Source organism: Lissotriton vulgaris, chromosome 7 (genome assembly GCF_964263255.1).
Source record: "Lissotriton vulgaris chromosome 7, aLisVul1.2, whole genome shotgun sequence".
In the NCBI taxonomy this organism is placed as follows: domain Eukaryota; kingdom Metazoa; phylum Chordata; class Amphibia; order Caudata; family Salamandridae; genus Lissotriton; species Lissotriton vulgaris.
The window spans coordinates 1,572,884,687-1,572,906,958 of record NC_141695.1 but is presented as its reverse complement, the minus strand read 5'-3'; the positions used below and the strand labels follow the sequence as shown (position 1 = coordinate 1,572,906,958).

At 40.7% G+C, this 22,272-nt stretch overlaps 1 pseudogene; it reads left to right on the top strand.

The window, feature by feature from the left end:
• LOC147706021 (uncharacterized) overlaps positions 1–22,272 on the top strand; it is an 87,513-nt pseudogene that overhangs the window by 4,963 nt on the left and 60,278 nt on the right.

The window sequence follows — 22,272 nt, the reverse complement described above, 5'->3', positions numbered from 1 at the left end:
ACCTCCCTCAGCCGCGATGTAAGTACTGAGGGGGAGAGGGTGTCGAAAGCCGCAGTTAGATCTAGCAGGACCAGGAGAGAGGTCTGGCCCTCATCTACTGTCGTGCGGATCTTGTCGAGCACGATGGTGAGGGCTGACTCAGTGCTGAATTCTTTCCTGAATCCATGCTGGGAGGAGTCTAAGCATCCCGAGCTTTCCACAAAGATGGCGAGATGCTTGTTAAGATGTGTCTCAAGCATCTTCGCAGGAGCAGGGAGCAGGGAGATAGGCCGGAAGTTTTTTAGGACCCCCGGATCCAGAGAGGCCTTTTTCAACAGCGGTTTTACTACCGCCTTCTTCCACTCTACAGGGAAAATACCATCTCTGATGGCTAGATTCATTATCTCTAGCAGCGGTGGTAAGAGGGTCTCCCTACACTGCTTGATGACTTTCAGTGGGCAGGTATCCAGAGGGGAACCAGACTTAGTCTTGGCTAACAGTATCTCAAGATCTTGCAAGGCCAGCGGGGGAAAAGCGTCCAGAGTGCAGGGTGGGGAGATTTCTGTAGTGATCGAGCTCATCTCTACCCTGGGTGTAGATGCACTGAGAACAGCTCTTTGTTCCTTAAGGGCTAGGTGGATATCCTGAATTTTAGAATGGAAGAAGGAGGCGATCTTATCACAGAGATCCTGAGAAGGAATGACAGGGTCAGGGGCTTGCAATCTGACCAGGGAGTCAACAGTTTTGAAGAGTTCCTTCGGGGAGGAGAGCGAGGAAGTCGCGGTAACAAAGTATTCTTGTTTAGCCTGCAGAATTTCAGCTTTGTATTTTTTAACAAGAAGTCTATGAGCTTCCTTGTTCTTGAGATCCCAACTAGCATGCCATAGCCTCTCCTTTCTCCTCACTTCTTGCCTAAGAAGCCTAAGGGAGTCGGAAAACCAGGGGGCAGAAGGTCTCTTTCTGGCGCGGCGCCGGGATTGTTCTGGGGCCAGTTTATTCAAGGCCTCAGTAGTGACCTGTTCAAAGTGAGCGACTGCAGTCTGTACGCTATCTAGGCCAGTGATAGCAAGGCTTGCAGCCCAGGGCACGAAGGAATTGCTATTAATATTCCTGAAGTTTCTAGTAGTCTCTATTGTATGGTTCCCTAGTTTACAGGAGTTCACCCTGTGGTGTTTCAGAAGGAAAGGGACCGCCAGATGGTCAGACCAGGAAAGATGGATCGGGTCCTTGGTAGTCAAACGGGGGTCATTGGAGAAGATGCCATCCAAAGTGTGTCCTGCACGATGTGTGGCTCCCGTGACACGTTGCGTAAGCCTGCAAGATTCTAGGGCCTCAATGAGACAGGAGGTATCAGAGAGGTCGTGCCGTTCTAAGTGGTAGTTAAAGTCACCCAAGATGGAGAAGTTGTCTCGGCCAAAATAGGGTTCGAGAGATTGGAGGAGGTGGTGCGTGAAGTGGGTTCTCGAGCCAGGGGGTCGATAAATTAAGATACCGTTAAAGAAGGGGCGTTGCTCTTCCTTTATTGTAAAATAAAGTGCTTGAAAACTGTCAGGAAAATCAGTTATGGGTACTATGTGGCATTGTAGGTGATCCTGTGAAGGATCGCTATCCCCCCTCCCACTCGTCCCTGCCTATCTAGTCTGGCCAGGCAGTAACCTTCAGGGACAGCCTCTATTAGATCAGGGTCGGAAGAGTCCTTAGCCCAGGTTTCGGTCACAAACACTAGAGTAGGCGTTCTGTCCAGTACCATCTCCTTAAACATAACCTTGTTCTTGATAAGGGAGCGGGCATTGACCAAGATGCCCTCTACTCCTACTATATTAGAACTGTAGTGACGGGGTGTTCAGGGGTAGGGTAGATGGGGGCGGGGTTAGGAGGTCTTGTCGAGAGGTAATAGCCACATCGTGGTGGGAGCAGGAAATCATCCGGTTCATAAGAATGTGAGCAGCGTTTTTTACAAGGTTTAAGAGCCAACAAATCACGAAGAGAGTAGCTGCAGGGGGGAGATGACATTTTACCAGAGTCCAGGGACCAGCCGTCCAGCGCGTCCTTAGCGCGGACGGGCGCAGACGGGCTGGACTCTGGCGTGACTCCGGCGGGCATCCGGCGCATCCGCGACCGCGTCCGCTACGCGGAGCAACAGGGGTCTCTTTTATAACGACTAGAGCGCGAGGGCGCGCCTACACCCAAGATGGCCGCTAAACAGCCCTCGCCTCCCCGGGACCAGCTCTCAGTGTCAACACTCAGCTGAGAGCGGCCCAGGAGGTAGAGGAAGGTAGGGAACAAAGATCCTAGTTGAAATCCGCTTCTAAAATCAAGCGCAAATAAAAAGCAAGCGTCACTCGGGACGCGATTTAAAATTAGCGTTACCCTCTGCAATTAAGTCTGTGCCAGAGCAGGTAAAGAAAAGAGGAGTAGAACCTCCGGCTTCCGCCTCAGAGGGTGAAAAGGAATCGTTTGGCAGTCTCTACCTGAGCCCCCTGAGCCCCCTTTATAACGACTAGAGCGCGAGGGCGCGCCTACACCCAAGATGGCCGCTAAACAGCCCTCGCCTCCGCGGGACCAGCTCTCAGCGTCAACACTCAGCTGAGAGCGGCCCAGGAGGTAGAGGAAGGTAGGGAACAAAGATCCTAGTTGAAATCCGCTTCTAAAATCAGGCGCAAATAAAAAGCAAGCGTCACTCGGGACGCGATTTAAAATTAGCGTTACCCTCTGCAATTAAGTCTGTGCCAGAGCAGGTAAAGAAAAGAGGAGTAGAACCTCCGGCTTCCGCCTCAGAGGGTGAAAAGGAATAAGCCAAGCATGGAGTCACTACTCCATTACATCAATTTAACATATGGAGCACTTGCAATGTGGCACTGAATATGTGTGGCACAGTGCCCAAAGAATGTAACCAGCAAAAACATATCAAAAACAGAGGAGACAACAGCAAAAAATGGAAGGGAGACTCATGCCTACGGTACCAGGTCTAACAAGCAGGCAATGGTCTCATGGACCACTGTCAACTCTTAAAAATAAAACAGAAACGTTTCATTTTTCTTTTTTAAATGCATCCTGTTTTCCTTTAAAGAAAAGGAGCTGTATTTAAAAAAAACTGCTTTATTTTAAAAAGCAGTCAGAGACATGGTGGTCTGCTTACCCCAGCAGGCCACCATCCCTGGGAGTGCCAGCCATCCCCAGTGGGCTTGCAAATTGCACCTCCCTCATGAATATTAATGAGGTATGCAATTTGCGAACCAATTAGGAAACACTAACAGTGTCTGAGACAAAGCTGTGTATTCCAATTTGCGACTCATAAATTGCGAGTCGCAAAACGACACAATTTGCAAGTTGCTAATTGGATAGGACGTACATCTGGCCCCCTGTGTTTTGATTTTCCTGAGTGCCTTTTACTGCTTAATGTTGCAGATAATCCTTACTAATATAATGTCCTAAAATGCTCACAATTACATTGGCATGTGATGAAGTTGCCTTCTCTTTTTTCTGTTTATGATGTAGGGCAACTTTTTATGTCTCTGCATTGATGTGTTAGGTGAGGATCTAAAGACAGATGGCTCAGCTTGCTTCCTCCTCTTCTTTTTTGAAACTAGATCTCTTTCTTCGCACTGAATGGTTTAATGCGGCTGCTGCACTTTGTTGTGATAAACACCACTTCCTTCTTGCTTTACTAATCTCCTTCTCAGCTGCTAGTCTACCAGCAAACAAAGCAGGACAACCAAGACTTTTTCCCTGACTTTTCAACTGGCACTGTTTCTTAAACCTGAGCAAAGTTGAATCCCTGATTTGTGCCTGAAGAGGTTTATTAAATATACTAATCCTTGTTTTTTTTCCCTTTTGTCTATGACTATTCTAAATAGAGAGAAGCCAAAATGAGTCTAATGATTCTACTTGGATAAACACTGTTGGACTGTCTAGTGTGCCATTTTCCACTTCAACAGACCCTATAAGCCAGTTCTGGCCTACGTCTGGAACAATGTACTTAAGGAGAAATGTTGGAACACTAATATCACACCAATTGTCACACAACGGGTAGGAGGTTCGGAGAGTTGATACCTTGCCAGTGTTTTTGTGCCATGATGTGGTCTTCATACCACTGCTGTTGTAAAAATACATACACCAGATTGTATAGCTAGTGAGAAATTGCCACTTTGAATTCAGATTTTTATTGAGGATCTAGTGCATTCATAGGGGTGCGTTCTGTTGTATCTGTTTGGAAATCACCAACTTTTCAACCCTTGGGACAATATCTTACACTACTTTCTGCCAAAAGAAGTCAATTAAAAAAAACCTAGGACCTTATTTGAAGTTTAGGGGTAATAGTACAACCATGAAACAATATTATGTTTTACCTATTGCACTACCAACCACATCAGCACCAGATTTCATGTACCTCACATAATAGACAAGCTGCTGCTGGAGACTCATTGAGCTCTGTCAACAGCCGTTCACCAAACATACTGGTAGATCAGCTGCCTGGTGTGAGATGACTGGACTACCATCATTTCCATCAGAGTTAACTCAGTGAATATGTGATGTGGAAATGGTTGATATGTTTAGTGGAATCTAACATGCTGATAAAAATGCTGATAAAAGTCTTGCATGTTATTTAGAAAGGCTTATTCATGAGCACTGACTCTGCTTTGGTTGTACATTGAGGTACTCATATTTGCTAGCAGACATCCAGTAATGACAGGCATTAGTAACTTTTCCATAGGGACTTTCCTCCTCAAAGTGGCTTCTCCCATGGTAGATTAGGAAACCGCTGCTAGATATAGCAGATTGGTGAAGGTTGTAATTAGTAGGCATGAAGGGAAGGAAAGTACAGAAACAGAGCTCTAATTCAGAACATTAGTCTGAAAAGTGTTTATTCAAACCTAAGCAAATAAAGATCATGAAAGGAAGACAGAGGTAAGGGCACTGACCAGCCGTGGCAAATCAAAATGTAACAATCAGCTGAGAAAATGTTGCACTTAAACACAGCTACAGAAAACCTGTTCTTGCACCATGCATTTTATTATTATTAGTTATTAAAGAAATAAGAATTAATCACTACCTACCCACGCACACAAGTCATAGACAGCTACAAATGTTTAAAACTTTATAACGTTAAAAAGGAGAAAGAAAACACATCACTATCTAACTTAGCAACCAAAATAAATAGTGGGAATTTCATGTTAATATTAAACAATAACAATAAAAAGCACACTTTAAGCCTACTTTGTCACAGAATACAATGGAATTATCTTTAGGTGGATGTGAACAAATGGTGCATGGGACATTTGCAGTCCATCAAAATGAAGGGAATCAATTGCTAAAGTGGGTAGACCTATTTCTCATTCATAATGCTGTGGTGGCCAACAAAATATGAATGACCATTTATCACACCACTGGATTAAGTGCTCCTTCTAAAAGACCTTCACTATATGTACATTTTGCATTATTTTTGCATTCCTATTTTCCAAAGCCAATAGTCTAATGAGACTACAAAGCTGTCTCAAATGCCATACCTAAACATAAAAGAAATTGTCATTTAATTTGAGAAACCATCAGTTTGGTGAATCCTTCCTAGATGGCCTTCTTGAATCAGGTACAAGAGTCTGAAGACTGAAGCGGTTCTAGGTGTCCCTCTTGATGCAAATCTAACGGCTTCAAGCCTTCACAAATCGGTAGTATCGGGATCCGTAACTAGGAGTCACTTTTGAGTCAGATCTAGCTCCTTCAAGGATTCACAAAGCTGTAGTACCTTAAGTCTTTAGCAGGTGTCCATTTAGGACCAGATGCACTTGCTTGAATTGTTATCATAAATTTCAGTAGGTGTGTCTTCAACCTAGAAAATAGCATATTAACAAACTTTTCTGAGTGGTGTTTTGTATATGAGCAAATAAATGTCTTTTGATTTTTTCGTAAAGATTGGCTGTCCTAGACTGCAGATGTTCCATTTGAGTTGAACATAAAAATCTGATGTTTTTCAGAAAGCTGCAGTATGTCAAGTGGTTAGTAGGTGATTGTGCAAATTATAAATAACTGCTTCAAGGTTTCACAAAAATGCAGTACCTCAAATCCTCACTAGATACTCTTCAGTCAAATCTAGTTGTTTCAAATCTTTCTAAAATTGTAGTACTCCAAGCCATTACTAAGGGGTCGATTCCGATTTGGGAAACAAATCCGTACGATGATTCGTATTCGTAGCCGTTTCCGTACAAATCATCAATTCCGTCACGTAGTACGATCCGTAGGTAAAAAATACGTCTGAATCATTGCGAACCATACGAAAAACAAGGTTGAATCCGTACGACATAGACCCTCACAGTGAACCGTACGAATCGTAAACATGCATTATGACCCCACAAGTACGATTCGGACCGGGGAATGAGTACGCGATTCATACAGAAAACGTTGCATAGAAGCAATTTGTACAGAGAGCCACACAATCACATACGCACCGCACTCCTAAACTCAAAGGGTGCACGCACGGGGTGTACGCACCGTACACCTATGACCCTGGGGGGTACGAATCGTACCCCTAGGCACCGTACAACCACAATCATGGGGTGTACGCACTGGACATACGCACCGTACCCCTGAATTCCAGGGGTGTATGCACCGTACCCCGATGCACCGTACCCCTGCAATCATAGGGTGTATGTACCGTACCTGGGGGTGCCGTTTCGTACGCATTTCGAGTCGAAATCTGCTTTTCTGGCCGTTTTCAGCTCCTATAGAAAAAGAGTCGTACGGAGTGTTGCTCAGATGAATCCTACTTGCTGGGTCGGAAAATGCTGCTCCAATCCGTACGTACATCGCGTACTGCATGTTCAGAATACGATTTGTACCGGTTATTGAGTCGTACGGTGTTTGGTACGATTTGTACGGAGAACTGCTTCGGGTGCACATCGTACTACATCGTACGTACGGGGACGGTTCGGGAATACGATTCATAAGGGAAATGTTCTCCGTACGGCAATTTGGACAGGATTTTACCGAATCTGAATCGGCCCCTAAGTGTCCATCTAGGTACAGATGAAATTGCTTGAAATGTCATTCATAAATCTTGGGGTGACTTCAACCTATTAATTTGCATACACAATATTTCTACTCTAAAGATGTCTGCCTGTTTTTGAAATGCTAAATAAATATGCCAATGCCTATTTATTACGATTAGGCAAAATTGTAACAAAATAAATGACTTGATTACTATGCAGAATTTGTGATGGCATTGTAAGTATTTTCAGGCTGTCATTGGTCGATTCAAATGCCTTCAGTCATAATTTTTATCATACCTTCATTTGTGTTTTCTTTTTTACTGGAGTTGTATAAGTTTGCTAGTAAATTGTATGTCCTATTAGCTCGGAGGCTGCCAGCACGGAGTGTGAAAGCATTGCAGGAAAATGTACAGCCTTACACGTTTCGGGCCAAAGCCCTTTGTCAAAGGCTCAATCCATTATCACCTCACCTAACGGCCACCAGTGAATATTTAATGGATATTACGCTGTGAGGTGATAATGGATTGAGCCTTTGACAATATACTTTTATATATTTAAGTTTAATCTGGTGTCGGACTGACAAATGCGTATTGGCGCTTCCGCCTTCTTTAGTGTCAGTTTCACATTTCATCTTGTGTGTTTAAATAAAGTTACATTCTCATTTGAGTTGCAAAGATCAGAGACATAGAGAGGGAACCATACAATATCCGTGGATTTCACTTCTATGGCAGACATATTGGATTTACATTGTGATGTATTTCACCAAAATTTACAACAGTCTATTTACACATCCCAAAATTGCCAATAAGCAACCATTATTCTTTTCAATTCAAATCATATTCTTTACACATCAAAATTGTGCACTGCTTATCAGCTTCAACTAATAACAAAAGTATCTACATGTCAATCAGTTTGTGACAATGCATCATGATTAGACCTTATTCTGCCCTTAAATGGACTACATCACATACTATCCACATTCAGCACTTAGCTGCACCAACTTAGTCTGCCCTGAAGGGGCATTGTGTTCCCTTATATTACCCCTCGCAATTCGAGTTGCAAAGATCAGTGACATAAAAAGGAGACCACACAATATCCATGGATTTCACCTGGTATGGCAGACATATTGGATTTACATTATGATATGTTTCATCTAAATTTACACCAATCTATTTACACAGCCCCAAATTGCCGATAAGCAATCATTATTCTTTTCGATTCAAATCATATTCTTTACATATCAAAATCATGCACTGCTTATTAGCTTCAACTAATAACAAAAGTATCTACATGCCAATCAGTTTGTCACAATCCATCGTGATTAAGCCGTATTCTGCCCTAAATGGGCTACATCACCTACTATCCACATTCAGCACTTAGCTGCACCAACTTCATCTGCCCTGAATGGGCATTGTGTATTACTTATATTGCCCCTCGCAATTCTTTCTCTAATATATATGCAGTCTACAATGAACATTAAATCCAGAAATATTTACAGGAAGGTTGTACACACATTTAAAAATATCTAAACTTGGTAGATCCTATTGCCCTATTTAAACCATTGATTAACTTCAGACCACAAATTAATGTCATTCAAAAGAAATCTGGAATGCAGAAGGGGTCTGCAAGCAATGCGCACTGTTCCCTTGGAAAGCAAATTATTTCCCGTTATTCTAAACTCTTGCACTCATTTCCATAGGATATTGCCCCTGATGAAGGGACTAGTTCCCGAAATGCATTTGGGCATCGGTCAAAGAATCAGGAGCTACATGAAGAAATGATTCTCCTCAATTCACTTTTATGTATATATAGGTTTTTTGAGAAAATACAGTGACATGTTATGATATGAAATTGTCAATCCAAATGTATGTACTGATTTTGCATACAATCCAGCAGAAGTTTATGCATGAAATATCATGAATGATACATGTAATCAAGTAATACACATATATGAGTTATAATTTTGCAACAACAATAAATGTTGACAATTGTTAATAAATTGAATTTGTATAAAAACGTGGAAATAATTTGCTTTCCAAGGGAACAGTGCGCCTTACTTGCAGACCCCTTCTGCATACAAAATTTATCAAGGCCACAGTGGCCAATGTCAATCAAAAGGAGATCTCTCGCTCCTCGCCCTTACTTAATGTCTAGTAGGGCTGCACCCTCCCTGCACAGTCCCTATATTCGTTTGGACTGCATTGATCAAAAAGGGGAATCTACTTTACATCGATCTCATTACCATTCCTATGTCCCCCATTCTTGTCCTAGCTATATAATTCCATCGTCACTCCTCCTGTTAATCCTTTCATACTGCCCAAGTGGGCTTTGGGATTGTTTCAAATCTGCCCAAAGTACTGTAAAGTGGCGATCGTGATGTGCAAAATGCTATACAATATGTGCAAAATGTGCAAGACAAACAGATTCTCTTTTTGTTTAAAAAAAGACGATAAAACAAACGTACAAACATTACATAAGTGTTCTCATAATGCCAACAAGTACCTATATTAAAACATGACATATGTAATAAATATTCAGTTGGATATATCTAGCCGGACAGGCTACAAATGTGTCAAAAAAACCTAGAATCAGGTGTGTAAGTCCTCCCTATCGTTAAGACCTCCCGTTTTTTTTTAATTAAGCTCCAGTATGTACCTGGTCTCAAGGAGACGGAGCTTGGACTCACGATCCCCTCTCCTCCTTGACGCTGGAACAGTATCGATCACATAATACTGGAGCTGATTGGGATTGCCTGCATGCTTGGTTTCAAAGTGCCTGGCAACCGGATAGGATTGGTCGTGCCCCACGATTGCCCGTATGTGCTGGAGTATCCTCTTGTGGGCAGGCAGGCGAATACTCCCGACATACCTGAGACCACAAGGGCACTCCAGCACATACACGGCGAAATCTGTTCTACAAGTTAACCTTTTACTGATGGCAATGGGTTCTTGTTGGAAAGGACTGTTGTAGTGTGTCCTATTGCTCCCATATCGACACGCTTTACACTGAGGGCAAGTTTTGAAACCTCTGCTCAAAGCCAACCAGGTATTAGAAAGTTTAGGTTCCAGGGTATTTTTAACCAAAGCCTTTGCCATGGATGGTGATCTACGAAAGGTCAAAAGTGGTTTTGTCTTTACTCTTTGACCAATGATAGGATCACTTTGGACAAGATTCCAGTTTTTATATTGGATTTTCCTGAGTTCCCCATGCTTGCGATTGTACGTGAGTACAATGCGCGAGGGTATTTCAGGAACTCTGTCATCCTCCAGGACATTGCAGTCTTGTGTCCTGTCCCTAGGTATCATGGCCTCCTGTCTCGTAATGGACCGTGTACGTTGAATAGCTTTGGTTAAACTGGCATTGGAATATCCTCTGGCTAGGAATCGTAATCTACTAGATTCCTGCACCACTTCACACTCTGTATCAGTACTACAGATTCTTCTGATCCGGAGCATCTCCCCGTAAGGGATGCTCCGAATCAGATGACCCGGATGATGGCTTGTCGCGTGCAACATAGTGTTGCCCGCGGTGGGTTTCCTGTGCAACCTGGTTAAGAGAGCATCATTGGCAACAAATACCTCCACATCCAGAAAACAAAGAGCTACTGAGCTAATGTTGGAAGTGAATTTTAAATTGATGTTATTTCTGTTTAAAACCTCAACAAAGTCCTTAGCACTCTCTGGGCTACCCCTCCAAATGAGGAACAAATCATTGATATACCGCGGGTACAGTAAAACATTGTTAAAAGCAATTTCATGGTGTTGGCCAAAGAGGACCTGCTCCTCCCACATCCCCACATGCAAGCGCGCGTAGCTTGGGGAAAAGCAGGCCCCCATTGCCACACACCTGACCTGCTGGTAGATGATCCCATTGAAGAAGAAAAAATTCTGGTCCAAGCACATCTGTGCCATATTCAGTAGCATTTTGTTATGTGCCACTGAATTGGTGGGGCGCCTGTTGAGGTAAAATTCCATTGCTCTCAGTCCGTCACAATGTCTTATGGAGGTGTAAAGAGGCGAAGCATCAAGTGTCATCAATAACATATTGGGGCCCCATGTGAACCCCTCCACCATGCGCAGGAAGTCGAAAGAGTCCTTCACATAAGAGTTCAAAGACTTTACAAAATCTTGAAGGAAGAAATCAATATATTTGGATATATTCTCCGTCGAACCGTCAATAGCTGATATAATGGGCCGACCCCGTGGATTGTCAGCCCCTTTATGAATTTTCGGTATTAGGTAAAATGGCGGTCGCCAGTAGGTAGTTATAGTTAGGACCTAGTTTCCATAGGAAATCCGCAACATTCTATTGGGAATAACTTTGGCGCGGAATGATGAATCTTTGCAAATTTTTCAAAGAAGATGGCCCGCTCCGCTCTGCTACTTCCTTGAAAGTTTTGGAGGGATTTGTCAAGTGGGGGCTGAGAAACAAGGGGGGTCCCAAAACGTGTTTTCCCCATGGTTTTTTCCATTGGACGATTAGACACGGTTACAGCCCGAACGGCTAAACGGGATTACACCAAACTTGGAAAAATGGTAGGGACTGGTACGCAGTACGGTCTTTTGTTTAAATGGTGTAAATTCTTCCAGTAGTTTTTGAGAAAATTGTATTTGAAAAAACATATATATCTATAGCCGCGCACCGTGCGCGTACTGGTGCGCGCACCGGTGCGTGCACCTTTCCGTGCGCAAGCTGAATTTTGATTTGCTGTTGGATGTCTGTCAACATTCAAATCGGTAGTGTTGGCCGCCATCTTGTTTTCGATGCAGAAGGGAGCCTAAAAAAAAGTGGGAAAGATGAAAAGGGGCCAGGGTGAAGTCTCCCTGACCCCCTAGGCCTTCTCAGGGGGTCCCTAAAGGACCCCAAAGGGCCCAAATGTTTAAATCTTTTTTTTTTAAAATCGCGTGGTGCGCGCATGGTGCGCGCACCCGCCATTTTGTGTAGTTTTAAACCAGAGTGAGAAATAAAAGTGGAGAACGTGAAAAGGGGGCAGAGTAGAGTCTCCCTGACCCCCTAGGCCTACTGAGGGGGTCCCGGAAGGACCCTGAAGGACCAAAAAACCTTTTTTTTTTTTTTTTATTGCAAGGTGCGCGCACCGTGTGCGCACCGTGCATGCACGTCAGAAAGAAAAATGTAAAAAAATACAGTTAAATAATAAGAGTGTTTAGATGTTGGTTGTCTCTAAAAAGAGCCGTTGTGTTCATTGGTGTTTTATGTACCTACAGGTAAGTACCGATGCATAGTCTAAAGTTTAAAAGGAAGACTTTATTCCCCTCATCTGTAAAATGTACACCATCTCTCCTATAGATGCCTTGCATGTTGTAACGCAAGTTGTTGTGGTATATAGAACCCATACCATAGTCTCTGAGGAAAGCAGAATCAGACTTATTCACATGTGTCCTTGCTTTCTCAATCTGTGGACAAAATTGGTTGTACCAGTTCCATTTTTGCCTTTGGCATATATTAGAATATACCAAGGCAGTTTTTGGAAAAAGTGACATCAATTGCCCAAAGGTGTTCTTTGAAAGCATTTCCAGACTCACCACAGTGCACAATTATGAGGTATGGGTGTGGTAGATGCATAAAGGATTTTACCAATGGCATCAATTGGTAACATCTCAATCCTATCTGTCCAATCCACATAATGAGTATTTTATCAGAATGAGGGAAGAGGAATGGCTGTCCTATCTGTTCCCCAGAACTAGGTAGATTTCATCAAAATGGATAGGACACTTGTGACCACTTATTCCGAGAGATATATTGAAAAACCCTCATAAACGTTGTGTATCTCGAGAAGCGGTATATCTTGTTCTCCGCCCCACACAAACGTTATGGCAACAGTCATTGGGTTTTTTCAATCAGTATCTTGCCAGCCTCACCCGAGGCAATCTCTGGTTTTATCGTGGCAGTATCCAGAGAAAGTTTGAGTCACCCCACTGAAGCTGAAAAATGAGTAAAATAGTTTCTAGGCGATTACGTGCTTTATTCAAATCGCTGGACCACTAATTAAAAGTGTGATGGGTATGCTCTGGGGATAATTAGGAATCCTTAGCATAGGTCATTAGGACAGAAAAAACGTCAACATGTTTCTGCTCTCTTGGCCCGTGGGTCTAAGAGCATTCGTCAGGACATATAACAAAAACACACACAGTAAAAGGTTACTATCACTATTTGTGACGTAGGTGGGTCAATACAACATAATAGTCTTACCCATGAAGGTTCTTAATAGTCACCTAAAGGATTAGAAAGGAAATGGGGTAACTGGTGGCATTTTAACAAATTCATGCTAAAATCGTGGTCAAAAAAACATGCATTGTGTTTATCAAAAGGTTACACGCTCTTTTTAGAGACATTATATGCAAATTGTGAGGAAACAAACAACAATAGTGACATCATGGCGAGTTAAAAAAGGGGGTTGCGATATTTAGAGACTAGTTTGTCAGTAGTATGCAATGTAGTTGACTTATATAGTTAATAAATCATACCTCTATATTAGGTGTACACTGATTGAACCTGGATGGAAAAAACGGAGGTAATATGTAATACTACTCTCACGGAATTTTTTGTGCTCAGTTACCTCTTGAGAGGTCTTACCTTAAGGTAATTTTTACCAGGTCCCGTCAGGAGGTACGGACTTTCGTCCCAGGCTACAAAGACATCAGAGAGAGATTTTGTAAAGTCGATGTCTGCCGATGACTATTAGGTGGCGAGCGGTAAGGGAAACACTCACCCGCATTGGAAGCGTGTTCCGCGTCTTGTGCTGGCTCTGCCTCCTGGACGCTTGTTCCGCATAATGTCCACATTTGGTAAATCAAGGTTGTGAAAGCATCTATTTGCTGCATATCTTTCACTCCAGGAAACATAGCTACGTCCTACTATCCAGACTTTCAGCATCTTGAAGGCAGATGTGGTTGTATTCAGATGGGTTGTGAAAATGAAATGGCAGTTTGAAAGTAGGAGTTTAGAAAAGAAAGTGGTTGAGATTCAGTGCAATTGAAAAAGAAGAAATGATTGGTGGGTTCTGATAATTTAAGATTGAAAACTAGGGTGCATCCTACTGTTTCGTTTAAAGTAATAATACTATTGGTTTAGAAAAAGTCATTGAAAGGAACATTGCACAGGATAAGCTGGAATATTGAGAGGTCAAACACACCTGCTGCTTTGGTTTGCAACATTGAGAGATGAACTTTTAACCTTTTCAGTTCAGATAGGTGTTCTATGGAGATTTGCAATGGTAACAGGCAGAGAGAGCAGTGGGGGAGGCTTTGAAAAGTATGTGAGTTTGAAAGTGTTGAAATGTACAACCAATTAAAATGTTAGTTTGGTTTTGAATTTGAGTGGGAAGAAATGTGATTGGGTATGTACAGAGATATTTGTGTTTAATGAGAGGAAATCAAGGCCATTTGTGGTTGCAGTGTCTGAGGTACATTTCAGAGATTCTGCTGAAGAAAAACTTGTGTATTTTGGCACTGTTCTCAATCTTCAAAAGCATTTTTAAAGGTGAGTTATTCATCTGTGCGGGAATATATGTTCTGTTAATATTAAAAATTAGTTGCAATTTGGAAGTTACTCGCTCTCCTGCTCTTTCACTGTCTCTCACTGTCTTCCTTTCTGTCCAACAGTGTTTTTTTTCCTTCTCCTGTTTCTCTATAAATCCTTCTTTTTTACGTACACCTTTTGGCTTTTTCTTAATATGTTTTCTTTTCTCTCACTCTCCTTTCCTTACCCGTTTTTTTCTTCACTGTCATTATCCCTTTCCTGTACTCCTGTTTTTGTAATTCTCTTTGACCATCTGATTTAATTTCTTTTGTTTATTTTTTTGCTCTCATTGTCTCGCTCTTTTTGTCTTCCTCACCTTTGCTCTCTTTATAGAACACTATTAGGAAGATCCTCCCCCCCCTCCTTTCACTGTAGTAAGTATTTGATTTCTGTTATGTGTCTAAGGTCACAGTGTGAGTCTCATGTTTGGGTGTAATGCTGGCAAAAACGTAATGCTGCAAATTGGAAATGTATTTTGAAAATTACTCAGGTTTCTACACTGTATTGTAGCGCTGAAATAGATAGGATGGGTTCTGTCTCTTAATTGTTTTAGTGTGGTAAATGTATTTTGGTAAAAACTTTGGTTTTAAACTTTTTGTCCAGGATCACACTGAGTGTCTGTGTAAATTAAAGAATTATATTTGTACCTTTTATTATAATCTCTCCTGTCTCTTCTTACAGTCTACCTCCCTCTGGTTATACTGTTTTCTTTCATGAAAATATTGTGTCTTATATTTGGATGTAATGCTGGCAAAAAGTAATGCTGCAAATTGGAAATGTATTTTGAAAATGACACAGGTTTCTGCATTGTATTGTAGTGGTGAAATAGATAGGCTGTGTTTTGTCTCCTAAACTTTTTCGTGTGATAAATGTGTTTTGGTAAAAACTTTGGTTTTAAACTTTTTGTCCAGGGTCACACTGAGTGTCTGTGTAAATTAAAGAATTATATTTGTACCTTTTATTATAATCTCTCCTGTCTCTTCTCACAGTATACCTGCCTCTGGTTATACTGTTTTCTTTAGTGAAAATATTGTGTCTTATATTTAGATGTAATGCTCGCAAAAAGTAATGCTGCAAATTGGAAATGTATTTTGAAAATGACACAGGTTTCTGCATTGTATTGTACTGCTGAAATAGATAGGCTGTGTTTTGTCTCCTAAACTTTTTGGTGTGGTAAATGTGTTTTGGTAAAAACTTTGGTTTTAAACCTTTTCTCCAGGATCACACTGAGTGTCTGTGTAAATTAAAGAACTATATTCGTACCTTTCATTATAATCTTTCCTGTTTCTTCTCACAGTCTACCTCTCTCTGCATATAGTGTCCTTTATTTTCTGGAATGTCCACTCTTTCCTTATATTTTCTCTGTGTCTGCTTGCACTATCTGAGTCTCTGCCTGCAGCCCTACACAACCTATCCTCTGTGTGTACCATGTCTGTATCTGCTTGCACTATCTGTCCCTTTGCCTACAGCCCTCCATCTTCTATGCTCAGTGTGTACCATGTCTGTGTCTGCTTACACTATCTGAGTCTTTGCTTGAACCACAGAGAATAGATGGTATAGGTTTTCAGGCAGAGGGATAGATAGTGGGAGCAGACACAGAGATGGCACAGATAGAGATTAGATGGTGCAGGCAGAGACACAGATAGTGGGAGCAGACACAGAGATGGTACACACAGAAGAGAGATGGTGCAGGCAGAGACACAGATAGTGGAAGCAGATACAGAGATGGTTCACACAAAGGATAGATGGTGCAGGCAGAGAGAGAGATAGTGAAAGTAGACATAGAGATGGTACACACAGACAATAGATGGTGCAGGCACAGACACAGATAGTTGAAGCAGACACAGAGATGGTACACAGAGAGGATAGATGGTGCAGGTAGAGAGACAGATAGTGGAAGCAGACACAGTGATGGTATACACAGAGGATAGATGATGCAGGTAGAGATACAGATAGTAGGAGCAGACACAGAGATGGTACACATGGAAGAGAGATGGTGCAGGGAGAGACACAGATAGTGGAAGCAGACACAGAGATGGTAGCAGGGCTGCAGGTAGAGGAACATATGTTGTTGTCACAAAAAAGATGTTGTAGAGAGAGGGTGAGATGGTTCATGCAGAGACACAGATAGTGCAAGCACACATAGACGTGGTACACACACAGGATAGATGGTACAGGGCTGCAGGCATAGACTGTATGATTTGCTACTTTGCTAAGACACTGTTGCTGTACTTTCAACTTTATTATGAAGTGAATCATTGTTTACATCATGTAGTTGTTGTAATTGCTATAATTGCTATATAGTATGTTAGTAGTGGTCTATAACATGTTTTTTTTACGTCACAATAGATTGAATGGAAAGACTAAAGAAAATCAAGATGCCTAGTAAAGAGGTGAAGAGAAGAAACTATAAAAGGGGTTACTTTTCCAACACCACACAAATACAAGATGCATCCAGACAACATTGTACAGAGAAAAAGAAGAATGCTCCTGGTAAGACAACCTAGGATTTTCTAAGGAAATTAACTGTAAGGACCAAAAATGGAAATAATGTTGCAAAGATGAATAAATCTTCAAAAACAACTAAAAGAAATGTATTAGAGAGAAAAGAAGGTAGAAAAGTGTGTGACAATGAGAACATCTTTAGTAATAGATGAAGGAGTCAATTTGTTGAAATAAGGAAGAAAAATGATTTATAACAGAATTATCTCAAATATATTGAAAAGTGGAAAGATTTATAAAAGGAAAACTGCTTTTTATAAGCAAAAATAATTAATCGAAGGTGTAGTGGATGAAGCGTTAGAATTAAAAAAGAAATTATATATTTTAGTAATCAATAGACTTCGTACACTAGACAAGGCAATTAATGTTTTGAAAGGGAAAAGTAAGTGGAAAAGACTAATTAATAGAACTAATTTTTGTAATGTTTTTTCTGGAGAATGGAAGCATAGTTCAAGTTCTGAGCCATTTTTTAACGAAGAGAGTTACTTTCAGATTAATGATTTGTTGCATGCAGTTGACACCAGTGGTCGAGCATATGAGGTGAAGGACGGTTGTCCGATTCAAAAAGAGAAAATTGTACCAAGAAATGCAGAAGAGGTGTTAGCTGATGAAGTTTTAGGGAGACGTGCTAAGGCTCCAGTGTACACTTGGAATTGTAGTAGTATTTGTAGTGTACCGCGGGATTCAATTGATTTTTTCAGCAATTTCTTATGTAAGTATAGTAAGAAAAGTATTAAACAGAAGTTTAAGATGTTGCAAGAATTAGACTCCTGCCTACTCTGAGAAAAAACAGGTTTGCAAGGTCATTCCCTGGCTTGTCTTTCTAAAAAAGTATGCCAGAGTGTTTTTCACCATTTTAGGATGTTAGCAGTGCATCATACTGAAGTGAGGAAATTAGTGAGAAGGTTGTATTATGCAAAAAGTCCAGCACTTAAGCTGAAACAGTTAAACAGTGCTCTTTTATATGGATCTGTATTAGATGTAAAGAACATTTGTGAAGAAATTGAGGTTAGTTATTTTTCTGAAAAAGAGGGCAGTGCAGAAACTGATACAGTAACAGAAGGAAATGTGGATGAAAATGTTCAAAATATTGGTACAGAGAATTTTGACCAAGAAATTACAAGGCTTAAGGTCACTTCAGGAGAAAGGCACAATTTTTCTTGTATTTGTTGTAGAAGAATTCATTATAAAAATCAGACCAGGTTAGTTGATCTATATTTAAAAAGTGAAAAGGTGAATAATAATGAGTGGAAGGAATTTGCAATTTACTTGTTAGTAGAGAATTGTTTTGATTTGGGTTCTGATCAACGTATTTGTAAATATTGTTATAAAAAATTAAATGAAAACAAAATGCCAGCTAGAGCTGTACATAATAATCTTGAGTTGGTAAATATTCCTTGTGAACTGATGGATTTAAATACTTATGAGTCTATTCTGATTCAATGTGTGCATCCATTTCAGGCTATTGTTCGTATGGAGCCTAAGACAGGGAAATAGCCTCCTTCAGATTTATTGAGAGGTTTAAAGGGAAGAGTTGTATATTTACCTCTAAATATAAAGAAAAACATTGAAACAATTGGGGTAGAAAATGTGGAAGAGGAACCTCTAGTTATTCTAGATAATGACGTTCCTACAAAGAGTAAGAAAATCTGGCAAGAATTAGTGGATGTTAGGAAAGTCAAAAAGGCAATGTTGTATTTGGTCAAAAACAATGAATACTACAAAAATGTATATGTAGAAGAAGAGGAAACAACTGTAGAGGAGGAGAGTGATATGTCAGCTGGACAAATTGAAAAAGTGGATGGGTCCAGAAGTGAAGAAATCTACGAACATTACAGTGTTCATCCACTGCATTCCAAAGAAGTAATGGGGAATGCTATTGAGTTATTCCAAATGAAAGAAGCAAAAGTAAGTCCTATTAGTATAGGGGAAGAAAGCTTTGAAGCTCGTTGTTTTCGTCAGTTATTTCCAACAGGTCGAGGTGGACGATATGATGACCGACCTGTGCAGATACCAGCATCTGAATACCGGACATCAAGATTATATGCAGAAGATCCAAGGTTTCGTCAATGTATTCCATATTTGTTTCACCTTCTGTTTGAGAGTGACTTGTCTGGACTTTCTTATGCAGTGAACCACATACCAAAAAGTGGAGTACATCTGCAGAATGTTTCGGCAAGGGACTTTATGAATAAAGTCCAACAGAATGACACTGTTTTGGAATCTCAGCCAACTAATCTGATGGCATGTCAGCGTGGTACTAACGAGTATTGGTACCGTAGTCATGGGGAATTGAAATGTATGTTAAGAAACTTAGGAACTCCTACATGGTTCCTTACTCTAAGCTGTGCTGAGTATGCTTGGGAAGATTTACTTCAATTTCTTCGAGAGGCAAATGCAAACATAGAAAATATAGAATTCAAGACACCTGGAGAATTGTGCTCTTTGGATCCAGTTAATGTATGCAGGTATTTCAATCATAGATTTAAAGCTATGATGTCTTTTATAACAAACAAAAAAAATCCTCCTTTGGGAGAGGTTCTGGATTTCTTTTGGAGAAAGGAGTATCAAGCAAGAGGTGCTCCTCATATACATATGCTGCTATGGATCAAAGATGCCCCCAAATTCGGAACAGATTCAGATGAGACAGTGATGAGTTTAATTGAACAATATGCTACATGTGCTGTACCACAAAGTACAGAAGAAAAGAATTTAAGACAACAAGTGTTACGATTTCAAACCCATCGCTGTGGAAAATACTGTCGTCGAAAATTCAAGTCTAAGGATAAGTTCTACACAAAATGTCGTTTTGCATTTCCACGTCCAGTAACATCGAAAGGAAGAGTGAACAATTTTATGTCATCTTTACGACATACTGTGACAAGAAAATCACCGAAAAATACCTACAACTTAAGGAGAAATGAAGAGTCAAAATACATAAATGACTATAACCCAGTCATATTGTCAATGTGGAATGCTAACATGGATATTCAGTATATTGCAGACAACTCTATTGCTGTGGCTCGATATGTTACATCTTACATTACAAAATCTGAGAAGACAGAACTAAAGGATATGTGGGAGGAAATTTCTCATGAAAAGAGCCAAAGTAAAAAATTGTACAGCTACAGTTTGAAGATGTTGTCTCATCTAGAAATTGGAGCATATGAATGTTCAGATCGCTTATCATCTGCAAGTCTATATGCCAAATCTAGAACAATTATTTGGGTGAGTTTAGGACTTGCAAGAACACGAAATCTGTACAAGAAATTGAGTATTTAGCAGAGAAAGAACCAAACAGTACAGATATTTTGAAAACAAATATGTTGGATACATACTCTCCAAATAGAAGTAATCATCTTGATGACGTTTGTCTCTATGAAGTACTGCAAAGCTATATATTTAAGAGGAATATTTCATAAGATATTAATAAAGGAGTATATGCTGTAATTGGATCTGAAGGATTTCTGGTGAAACAAAGAAAAGGACATTTGATTAATCATCGAAAACTGAGTTGCGAAACACCTGACATAAGGGAATTTTACTACTTAGCTCTTTGCAACTCTTCAAACCATGGCGTACAGAAGAGGAACTACTTGGAGATTTTCTCAGTTATGAAGATTCATTCAACGCAACCAAAAATACTATAGAATGTCCTGTTTTCACTAATTATCTAGAAATGTTGAACAAGGAAATACAGCAAGAAGCTACAATTACAGCAGAGATTGGTAGAGACAGTTCTCAAGACAGTCAAAGTTGTGCTTCATTGAGTCAGGATCCACTAGGAGGACCGAATATCCAAAATGAAGCAGCCACTGCCATGGATGAGGTGGAAAGAGCAATGCAACAAGCTCAGGAGAATGTAATAAACTTAGAAGAATTGGAAAAACAACTGAATGTTTAACAGAAACATATATATGATGAAGTGACTGAGCAGATTGAGCATGGTTTACTTCATGAGCAAAAAGAGTGCTCATGTACATCATTTCAACCTGTCCGACTGTATGTGAGTGGACAAGCAGGAACTGGAAAAAGTTTTCTAATTAAAGGAATTGCATCTTATCTTCAAAAAAGAACAGAGTCATCACTCTCTTGTGTTGTTACCGCTCCAACTGGGTTAGCTATAAATCAAAAACAGTACCAATATTGCCACACTACTTCAACTTGGACCAAGGATGATCACTCGAATCACTGACTGAAACAGTAACTCTCGGGAAATGTTTTATCCGGAATAAATCCAATGAGTTTTATTACTTTTACATCACGAGCATCATATCAATGAGGCAATTTTATCTTTTTTAGATGAACACTTATTTAACTCCAATTAAGCATGTCAAATAACGAAAATTACACAAACAAAAAAACAATAATTTTTAGCAACAAACTCTCAACTTGCATTCAACATTCATACAGAACAACACATAGATATATATACACATATAGCCATTATACAAAAATATTTACAACGTCAATTTCTAGAAAAACATATATGGAAAAAACATAGCATTGGAAATAAGCAAATAAAGAATTTTGGTATGCTTGAGAGTCAATCGAGAATTCCTAATGCTGGATAGAGGAGGTCTACGCGTTTCGATGACCCCTTGTTGTGGGGAAATCTCGTCAGGACCATGCGCCTGTGAATGGAGAACAAAATCGGGTCAACCATGGGGACCGAACTCTGCCTCTCAACGCTACAGTGGGGGTATGGGAAACTAATCCTACCTTTCAGTTGATGGGTTCTCTTTTGTAGGTGAAACTGTAACAAAAACAGAGCCTCTTTTAGCCTCTACTTGAAAAAAAGCATTAGCACTTTCCTGATTGTCACATTCATACGTGAATACTCACATAGTTTTACGCATGCTGCGTTTTTTTGCAAATCTTGTTGTCACAAATTCGGATGGAAGTGGAGATCTACAAGGATAGAAGGACTAGTCAGGATACGTGGGAATTGAGCTGGTGGCGGTGGCCGCTATGGTTGGAACGGGGGCTACTTACATTTATCGTAGCGTGGAAACGAGTGGGGTGCTGATTCCCGGGTAGCACGGTGAAACGCCTCTTTCTAATTTTGAGTTCCTGAAAGGAAGGGAAGACTAATGTCAGGTCTTCAGTGGGAAACCTTTGAATAGTGGTTGTATTCTGCCACGGTGTTTCGATATACCTGTTAGGTTCTTGTATGCTGAGTGTATCGGGGGGTCCACGCTCTTCGGTCTCTGTCAATGAATGCAGCTGCCGGCACCATCCAGTCGGTGTTCCTGATCTTGTGCGTCCT